The sequence below is a fragment of the Hypanus sabinus genome, chromosome 4 (genome assembly GCF_030144855.1).
Source record: "Hypanus sabinus isolate sHypSab1 chromosome 4, sHypSab1.hap1, whole genome shotgun sequence".
Taxonomy (NCBI): Eukaryota; Metazoa; Chordata; class Chondrichthyes; order Myliobatiformes; family Dasyatidae; genus Hypanus; species Hypanus sabinus.
The window spans coordinates 14471362-14482759 of record NC_082709.1 but is presented as its reverse complement, the minus strand read 5'-3'; positions in this window follow the sequence as shown (position 1 = coordinate 14482759).

Below are 11398 nucleotides of genomic sequence, written 5' to 3'. Positions count from 1 at the left end.
AAAAGTAATCAAGGCACCATTTGCACTTTCTGCACTATTGGCAGTGACTGCACTTCTGAGGCAGCAAAATATTGTACATACTGTATTCTGAAACTACACTTAATGTTCATCATAAATATCTGTTAATGCTTTACAGTTGCACATTCAAAGTAAGCTTTTGGAACCCGGAACATCTTGTGTTTTGAAACTTTTCATCTTTAGAATTGCTTTTAAGTATTTTTCTTCAACTTTATATGAATATGGCAGAATCAAGTTTAATCTCACTGACATATGTTGTGCAATTTGTTAGGTGGTAGCAGTATATTGCAATACGTAGTAAAAACTAAATTACAGAAACTAGTATGTATTAAATAATTAGTAGTGCAAAAAAGGAAAAAAATTATAGTTCAATTCTTTGTCCATTCAGAAAGCTGTTCCTGACATGTCGAGTGTGTGTTTTTGGGCTCCTGTCTCTCCTTCATGGTAGCAATGAGAAGAGGACATGTCCTGGCAGAAGGGGGTCCTTTATGATGGATACTGCTGCCTTGAGGCATCACCTTCTGAAAGTGTCCTGGATGCTTGGAAGGTTAATGCCCGTGATGGAGCTGGCTGAGTTTACAACTATCTACAGCTTTCTTTTCCTGATCCTGTACCAGATGGATGCAATCCATTGGAATGCACTGCATGGCTCATCAGTAGAAATTTGCAAGTGGCTTTGGTGACATACCAATTACCCTCAAACTCGTGATGCAATATAGCTGCTGCTGTGCCTACTTTTTAAACTGCATTATTATGTTGGGCCTAGGATAGATCCACAGGTGTTGAAGGAACCTTTTCTACTTCTGATGCCTCAATGAGGGCTGGTATGTGTTCCCTCAATTTCCCCTTCCTGAGGTCCACAGTCAATTTCTGTCTTGCTGACAGTGGACATTTGTTGCCATGGCACTACTCAACCAGCTGATGTCTCATTCCTCTTCACCACCTTGTCACCATCTGAAATTCTGCTAATAGTTGTCATAGCAAATTTATAAATGATATTTGAGCTGTGCCTAGCCATGCAATCATGGGTGTTGAAAGAGTAGAACTGTGAGTTATGCATGTATATTTCAGGTGCACTACAGTTGATTATCAGTGAGGAGGAGATGTTATTGCCAATCCACACAAACTATGATCTCCTGGTGAAGTCAAGGATCCAGTTGCAGAGGGAGGTATGGAGGCCTCAATTTTGGATTGTTGGTTGTGTTGAACACTGAGCTGTAATCAATAAACAGCGGTTTGACAAGGGTATTACTATTGTCTAGATGAGACAAGGCTGAGTGGAGAGTTAGTGAGATTACATTAGTTGTAGGCCAATTATGGCAATAGGCAAATTGTAGTGGGTCCAGGTCCTTGCTTAGGCAGGATTTGATTTTGGCCATGACCAACCTAACAAAGCACTTCACAGTGGATGTGAGTGCCACTGGGTGATAGTCATTCAGGAAGCTCACCCTGCTCTTGGCACTGGTGGTGGTGTCACCCTTTTGAAGCAAGTGGAAACATCAGACTGCAGCAGTGAGAGATTGAAGGCATCCTTGATCACTTCCACCAGTTCGTTGGCACATATTTTCAGAGCCCTACCAGATACACCATCAGGACCTGATGCTGTGTGAGAGTCGAAAAATGTTCTGACATCAGCCTTCAAGACAGATATCACAGAGTCACGAGATACTGCAGGGATTTGCATAGATACAGTTTGATTCTCCCTTTCAAGTGTGCATGGAAATTGTTGAGCTCACCTGGAAGTGAAGCAGCACTGTACATTAAATTATTTTCATCCCTATCATTTATTTTATACACTGAAGTTGAGAAAAATGCCTGATTTGTGAAATAAATAATTTCAAGCAGTGAAATATCACGAAGACTATTCCATTTTATGCTGTATTCCCTCCTGATTTTTTTTTTGATTATGTGGTTAACAACGGCTGGTTAAGGCTAACCACTTTAGTTCATGACAAACTGCTGATACCAAGTGTTACAGATTTTAAAGCTGGATAGGGACTTAAATGTGCACATTGCCCACTAATCAGTGATAAGTTTAACTGATCAGTTTCTTTTGGATGTTACTATTTTTTAGACAAATGGCTTCTTCAAAGTGTATTTTTTGAGTTGATTTTGAAACTTGTAATGGAAGCATGTTGCACCAGGTTAATACCAAAGTTTGGCTTCCAATTATTTTTTAAAATTTAGTGCGGAACAGGCCCTTCTAGCCCTTTGAGTTATGCCACGTAGCAATGCCTGATCACAGGACAATTTACAATGACATGTTAACCTACCGACCAGTACATTTTTGGGCTGTGGGAGGAAAACGGAGGACCTGGAGGAAACCCATGTTGTGACAGGGAGAACATACAACTTAAAGGGAGTGGCAGGAATTGAACCCAGGTCACTGATACTCTAAGGCATTGTGCTAACCACTATGCTACCATACCATGATCATAACATCACATGGCTCTCAGAGTAGAGAGTTATAGCCTGATAATTGTTCAATACAAATCCAACTTGGCCTAGGTTTCTTTATTCTTAGCACTTGATTCCTAGCATGAATTGAATGCTTAATAGTACTAATTATAAAGATGTGTGTGTGCTTCATTTTCACACCCTCAAATTTTTAAAAATGGCTTTGTAGCCAATGAAATAACTTTTCAAATATAAACAGCCTTGTGGGGAATTTTGGCAGCCAATTTGTGCGGCACAAGAAATCTCACAACAGTGTGGCATATCCAGATAATCTGTTTTGATTTGTTGGCTGAAGAATGAATATGTATTGAATTGATCATTACAGATTAGATCCCTGCTCTTTGGAACAGTGCAAATTGAGCTTTTCTGTCTTCATCTTCAGTCCTGTAGTTCTTCACTTCCTTAGTGTTTATTGTCCTGTGGTTCTTCACTTGGTCTTTATTGGAGCTTGCTGTGACATAGCTGTCAATTACGGTCATCCTCACCTGAGTGGCTAGAGTCGATATCATGTTCATCCTGCCATTCCTTGAACTTCAGATAGTGTTGTTTTATTAGGAGACTGCCCAACATAGACAGTAATTCTCCAGCGTTCAGATGGTGTTGCTGTCTCCAGAGAAAGTTTGATGTGGGCTACAATTGCTCAGGGGGACCTTCTGAAGTAGGTGCATCCCATGGTGGAACACCAGCAGTAGTGTAATTAGCAGGACTGCCAGAACCCTTTTTCTCTCAGAGAACAGAAAATGCTCTTATCTCTTGTATGCTAAAAATTCCATTTTTGTATTCAAGTATTCCAAGTTCTAAACTTCAAAATCCTGCTGACTATGCAACTTGTTGGATTCTGATCTTTTTGATCCAAGGTTCTCTTAGAAGTCAGGAAAGAAACATAGAACTTGTTGTTTCATGATCGTTTTATTAAGTTGAGAAATTGAAATGGATAGTGATAGAGGTCTAATTGAAAAGAGAGAGAAACTAAAATTGGCACCTAACAAAATCAGCTATTCTTATACCACTGAGAACAAGAAAATCCTATTCAAATTTACAGATAAGAATTAACCAATTAAAAATTACATATCTGAATACTGTTCTACAAGTTAACCAATGAGAAAGCAATTACTTAAATACAGCAGAACAAAGAAGCTTCAAATGTTTTCCAGAATTATATTTGTATAGCCGTGAGAGGCATATTAAATGATTATGTGCATATAAGAACTACACAAAATACAAGCAATATTTAATTGTTAAACTGCAAATAAAATAACAGTCTAAGGATTAAACAGCTGAATCCAGCAATCAGTCAAGATAAAAACCAGAAAAAAATGGAACAAAAAGTATTGCTATCAAGTTTTATTCTCGAGTAACAATATTTGATTTTTTTTTTGATGAGGTAATATTGTGACTATAAAATCCATGAATTTTCACTCAGAAGTAAAAGCGTTACTTTCAAAATCACACTTCATGAACTTTGGAGGTACTGAACAGGATTGCTAATAACATAAGAGTTTTACATTTAAAGATAATTTTCTGAATTTCAGAGTATATTGATGCAATATAAAAAATAAATCCTGTGGAGATCCTTTAGATCAGGGGTTCCAAACTTTATGCCATGGCCCAGTACCATTAAACAAGGGGTCTGTGGACCCACAGTTAGGAACCCCTGCTTTGGATGAATATCCATCTATTTTCCATAGAACACATAAGACTTGATATGCTCTCATCTCAAAATCTGCCACATTTTCACATGCAATTAATAAAGGGTCTTGTCCCAAAATGTCAACTGTTTTTTCCTCTTCATAGATGCTGCCTGACCTATTATCTTCCTCCATTTGTTGCTCTAGATTTAATTATTTTAACTTAAGCACCTGGGCCAGGAGAAACCGGAAACGTTGTGAGGGAAAACACAAGGTAATAAAGCCTTTAATGCAATCTTTTTCCTTTGGGCAATATTTTTAACATCAACAGTTTTTTAAAAGAGGAAATGGATAGATATTAATTCATAATTTCATTGTAATTAGATGTATATGGAAAAGTGATTTCATAATACAAATCTTGAAACTAAGCAGCGTTAATGGATTACTGGCCTGCAGTAATTGAGTCAGCAGTAAACTGTAACAAGTTCATAAACTTAATTAATTGTGTTGCTTACCTTTTGTATAGGATGGTATTGCCTGTTGTCACATATAATACTTGCAATAATTTTTATAATCATAGTCTGCTAGCAATAGTCACCATCGCTTTGTGAAGGGCAAGCCATGCTCATGAGCCTGAATAAATTTTCTGAAGCAGTTTCAACACAATTTGATGAAGGTAGAGTGGTGGATGTGGTGTATGTAGATTTTAGTAAGGCTTTTGATGAGGGGTCTATGGAAGACTCATTCAGAACTTCAAGAAGGTATGAGATCTAGGGAAACCTGGCTATGTGGATTCAGAATTGGCTTGTGGAAGGCAGAGGGTGATAGTAGACGGAGTGTATTCTGCTTAGAGGTCAGTGGTATGTTCTGGGACCTATGCTCTTTCTGATCCTTATAAATGGCTTGGATGACAAAGTGCAAGGGTGGACTATTAAGTTCACCCTTAAGACGTGAAGGTTGGTGGTGTTGTGGATGGTGTAGAATGTTATCGTAATTTGCAACAAAACATTGATAGGATACAAAGCTGCATTGAGAAAGGACAGGTGGCGTCCAATCTGGAAAAGTGTGAAGTGATACACTTTAGAAGGTTGAACTTGAAGGCAGGGTACAAGGTTAATGGTAAGATTATTAGTGATGTGGAGGATCAGGGAGATCTTGTGAGCTATGTCCATAGATCTCTCAAAGTTGCCACGCAAGTTGATAGGGTAGTTGAGATGGTGTATTGGCCTTCATTAGATGGGGGATTGAGTTCAAGGGCCATGAGGCAATGTTACAGCTCTACAAAACTTTGATTAGCTCACACTTGGAGTATTGTGTTCAGTTCTGGTTTCTGCATTATAAGAAGGATGTGGAAGCTTTAGAGACAGTGCAGAGGACATTTGCCTGGATTAGACAGCATGTCTTATGAGGTTAGGTTGAGCGAGTAGGGCTTTTCTCCCTGTAGAAAGAGAGGATGAGAGGTGCCTTGACAGAGTGGTACAAGATCATAAGACCATTAGACATAGGAGCAGAATTAGGCTATTTGATCCATCCAATCAAGAACCTATCAAACTCTGCCTTAAATACACCCAAAGACCTGGCTTCCACAGGTGCCTGTGGTAATAAATTCCACAAGTTCACCATCCTCTGGCTAAAGAAATTTCTGTGCATCTCTGTTTTGAATGGATGCCCCTCTATCCTGAGGCTGTGTCCTCTTGTCCTAGACTCTTCCACCATGGGTAACATACTTTCCACATCTACTCTATCTAGGCCTTTCAACATTCAAAAGGTTTCAATAAGATCCCCCTCATCTTTCTGAATTCCAGAGAGTACAGACCCAGAACCATCAAAAGTTCCTCATATGATAACCCTTTCATGATTGGAATCATCCTTCTGAACCTCCTCTTGTCCCTCTCCAATGCCAACACATCTCTTCTAGGATGAGGGGCCTAAAACTGTTCACAATACTCAAGGTGAGGCCTCACCTGTGCCTTATAAAGCCTCAGCATCACATCATTGCTCTTGTATTCTAGACCTCTTGAAATCAATGCTAACATGACATTTGCCTTTCTCACCAACAATTCAACCTTCAGGGTGTTCTGCACAAGCCCCTTTGCATCTCAGATTTCTGGATTTTCTCTCCATTTAGAAAATAGTCTGCACATTTATTTCTACTACCAAAGTGCATGACCACGTATTTTCTAACATTGCATCTCATTTGCCACTTTCTTGCCCATTCTCCTAATCTGTCTGTCCTTCTGCATCCTGTTTCCTCAACACTTCCTGCCCCTCCAACAATCTTCGTATCAACTGCAAACTTGGCAACAAAACCATCTATTCCATCATCTAAATCATTAATACACAGCTTAAAAAGAAATGGTCCCAACACCGACCCCTGTGGAACACCACTAGTCACTAAAAGCCAACCAGAAAAAGATCCCTTTATTCCCACTCGCTGCTTCCTACCAATCAGCCAATGCTCTAACCATGTTAGTAACTTCCATGTAATACCATGGGCTCTTAACTTGTGTGGTAGCCTTATGTGTGGCACCTTGTCAAGGCCTTCGGAAAGTCCAAATATGCAACATCCACTGCATCCCCTTTATCCTACTTGTAATCTCCTCAAAGAATTCCAATAGATTCATCAGGCAGTATTTTCCCTGAAGGAAACCATGCTGACTTTATACTATTTTGTCTTGTGTCATCAAGTACTCCATCACCTCATCTTTAACAATTGACTCTAACATCTTCCCAACCACTGAGGTCAGGCCAACTGGTCTATAATTTCCTTTCTGCTGCCTTCCTCCTTTCTTAAAGAACATTAGCAATTTTCCAGTTCTCTGCAACTATGCCAGAGTCCACTGATTTTTGAAAGATAATTTCTAATGCCTCCACAATCTCTACCGCTACCTCTATCAGAACCCTAGGGCGCAGTTCATCTGGTCTGGGTGACTTATGTACCTTTAGATCTTTCAGGTTTTTGAGCACCTCTCTTGTAACAGTAAATACACCCACTCCTCTTCCTTCACCTACAAAATCAGGCACACTGGTAGTGTCTTCCACAGTGAAGACTGATGCAAAATACTCATTTAGTTCAGCAGCCATCTCCCTGTCCTCTGTTTTTACTTCTCCTGCCTCGTTTTCTAGCAGTCTTATATCCACTTTCATTTCTCTTTTATTTTTTAACATACTTGAAAAAACTTTTACCATCCACTTTGATATTACTTGCTAGCTTGCTTTCATATTTCATCTTATCCTTTCTAATGAATTTTTTTAGTTGCTCTCTGTGGGTCTTTAAAAACTTCTCAATTCTCTACCTTCCCAATAATTTTTGTTTTGTTGTATGTCCTCTCTTCTGCTTTTACAATGGCTTTGACTTCCCTTGTCAGCCACGGTTGTACTATTTTACCATTTGAGTATTTCTTCATTTTTCGAATACGTATGTCCTGCACCTTCCTAATTTTTCACAGAAACGCATGCCCTTGCTGTTCTGCTGTCATCCCTGCCAGCAGCACCTTCCAGCTTACTTTGGCCAACTCCTGTGGTGAATGTCCTTTTCTGTGCTGTACTGTTCTATGTTGCTTGACATGCTTCACTTGTATCCTAGGATGAAGTTGATTGAACTCTAAAAGGGTAACTTTTTATACACCATTTTTTCTTTCAGAAGTTAGCAACTGCTCGATTGGATTTTGCAATTACTTCGACTTTCACTATTATGAAGTTAACACTGCTTCTAGAATTCCTACTAAGGTATTTGAGCATTTTTGTAACTTCCTATAACATAACATCCTGTAAAGATAATTAGGAAGTTGGAATGAAGGAACCAATGACTGGTTAATTAAATCTTGGTATCTCAAAAGAAGGCTATTCTTGAGTTCTTTCTAATAGGATAGAGGCCCACTTAGACAGATCATGTGGAAGGCCAGTGTGGCTTCAGGAAAGGCCAATAATATGCTGGCAAAATTTTATACTAAGCCAGTTTTCAAGTGCTTGGGTTCCAGAGTAATTTATCTGTATTAATCTGAACTTTGTCACGAAGGATATAAAGGGTAATACCAATGAGTTGTTAATTGGGTTGGCTAGGTTATTACACTAGAGAACAAAGATTTTGCTTTCTGAATACGTGGCTGCCAATCATGAAAATCACTATGAAATTTCCTTACCATGCACCATTTTATTTGAGATCGCTTATATTTGTTATTCCAATTCATAATTCAAGTCAGAATAACTGATGCCAGGAAGTTGGCCCACAAATGAAACAGGTAATCAATGACAGGCAACTTGAAGAACTTCTAGTGGGACTGGAGAAAATCACCTAAAAGGCATTCAAGGATGTTGATGAAATATTTCTTGGCCACTACAGAGCACCAAACTACGTACAAAACAGTGAAGTGCAACATTTTACCAAATATTCATTTTCTTCATTCCCATTTAGACTTCTTCCCTGCAAATCTTGGTGCTGTCAGCGACAAGTGTGGTGCAGTCATGGAGAAATAGTTTAGGGTAACTGAAATCCATAATGCTGGCTGATTAATGTTGGACCCTTAAGTGAAAAGCCTCAGATACTGAGTATAAAGGAAAATCCTCAACGGAACATTTTTAGATTAGTTGAACGATTGCAGTGTCAGCACTGTTAGCAATTAAACTCATTGCAGTATATTCAATTGGTTAATTTCTTGTTTGGAAGTTAATTTTTGTTCAGCTTTGTACGGGTCTATCATAAAAAAAGTTCTGAGGATGCAACACTTCTGAAAAAATTGCTGTCCAATGTTAGCAATCTAGTCTAAATCATACACAAGACCTGTGTCAGACTGAAGGAAGAACAGTGTCTTTGCCTTCCTCAACATTGCAGCTAGAGCATGCAGAGTCAGAGGCTAAAAGTATAATTTCAAGAAAAGACGTCAGAAGACATGAGACGTGATGAATGGCATTGATTCTTTTCTCAGAACCTGGGTTGCCACCATCTCACATCGAGACTATGAACTAAACGCAAGCAGGGAGGATGGGCCTAGTGTTTCCAAATGTTGGATAGGATACCCTTATCAAGAATTTCAACTTAAATGGTTCATATTTATGAACGCTCACTTGGCATAATTTTATATAGCAATCTCCCATAGCAAGATCCCAAAATCTGTAAGATCCGAGAGAGTACAGACTATTAGTCAGCTAGAGGAAAATCTTCAAGGGAATGAAGAAATTCCTTGAAGAAATGCAACTTGAGTGATTGCTAGAATACTCTGGCAAATAAATGCCCGGAATAGAAAAGGATATTTGAAATGGTGTTGAGAATCTCAAAGTTATGCAATGGGAGCAAACAACTGCACTGCATTTCGATGTGCCTGGCCCTTATGCAACTTAGCCCATCTATGGTTTCCACTTTGGCTTCTATAGCCACCTCAGAACCTTGAAAACTGGTATGGAAAGAAGGGATTGCCTGAGAATAGAGGATTTGAATGATGCTAACTCAGTTAAGAAGGAAATGAAGATTCAACTGGAAGAATCAGGTTAACTCTTAATTTATTTGCAGCATTAACATAATAAAAGTTTATCTTCCAAATTGTATTTGATACACATTATACAGCTGGGAACAAATCGAAACATTCAAAAATAAATGGTAAGTGTTACATTGTACAAAACCTAGTATACAGTGGATGGCTTTATAAATGCTTAAAAATAGTAATGTATTAACACACTTCACAGAAGAACAAAATTGTCAAAAAGAGTTGGTTTCTCAGTTTATAAATTCTTGGAGACAAAAATGCCCAATTGCCATCATGCAAAAAGGCAAGGTAAGAAAGGATATTAGACAGAACTTCAGTTGCAGATTTTTTTTTGCTTTACAGTAGGGTGAAAGTGTTTGGAAACTGTTTAAAACTATGCTAGTAGGAAAATTGTGCTCAAATGCAGAAACCAGGTTTATTTAACAAAGGAAAATTTGGAACACACCCATACTGTTAAAGCTTTTATAACCAGCAACAGAGAGACTACTTACAAAGTATGGATGCTTTCAAGTACTAGACCCTGGTTCTTGGAATATCAATAGATTCTTAGAATTTTATTTATTTTATTTTACAAACATTCTCTGTCTTTTGAATTTTCCATTGATACGATAACTTACTCCAAATTCCATTTCCTTCTTTGCTATACATTATCATAATATGACTATTTACAATGTTATATGCAAAATTTCCAGTTAAAAGTGTGCAAATTGAAATTTTGAATGACTACAGCATTAATAAACGTACCAAAGAAGCAAACAATAAGTAACGCCTTTTGGATAGAGTTGTTACTCACTCAAATAAGTCTTGAAGGAAAATAATGCAGTCAAGGAATTTTTGATATCCTTTATTAAATCATTATTTTATAAACATATCACAACCATGATAAATTAAAAAATGCATTTTAAATTAATGTATATCTCACAAGGATCACAAGGCAGCCCCAGTTAATTGCATGAAAATGTGCAATGCACAAGTGTAGGACATATAATTTATTCTACAGCGAGGAAGACTTTATAAAAGTTACAGGGGAATTTTTTTCTGCTATTCCCATTTGGACATTAAGTAAGCAATAAGAAATGTTTAAGGTTGATTTTTGTAATGATGCTATAAGTTGCTAAAATATAATGGTAAAATTATTATCTCTTGTGGTATTGTGAAATTGTGTATTTTACATTGTGATTCACTCTGTAATGCCGGTCACAGGCATTGCTGGGGTGTTGGGGTGGAGATACATCTCTACCAAAGGAAGTGTAAGGTGCTCCTTCCCTCTGCTAGACTACAGCCACCCTTGGGCAAGGAGTAGCACCTGCTTAGCCCCCTCACCCCCCAGTCGGGGTCATGTGAAGCCATGAGAGCAGATGGTAGATGTTTGTATGTGCAGTTGGTGCACATGACAAATCCTGGTTATGCGACCACTGACGCAGACAACCTCCGAAGAGTATTGATGATGGCTGGGGTCACCTATGTTGTAAAGACTCTGCCCAGAAGGCAATGGCAAACCACCCCTTCAGTAGAAAAAATTGCCAAGAACAATCAAAATCATGGAAAGAACATAATCACCCACGACATATGACACGGCACATAACAAAGAAACAATAGACATTGCACAATACCTCTGAGTGCTTTAAGTTCAAGGATTCCTAACCTTTTTTATGCCGTGGAAGCCTTGCCATTAACTGAGGGGGTCTGTGGACCCCATTTTGGGAACCCTTCCTCTAGGTGATGTAAATGGCCAAAATTGCAGTTTTATTATGATTTAAGTTAAATAGCATGTCAAATGAAAAAGTCTTAAAGGCTCTGAGAAAAGTTACATTT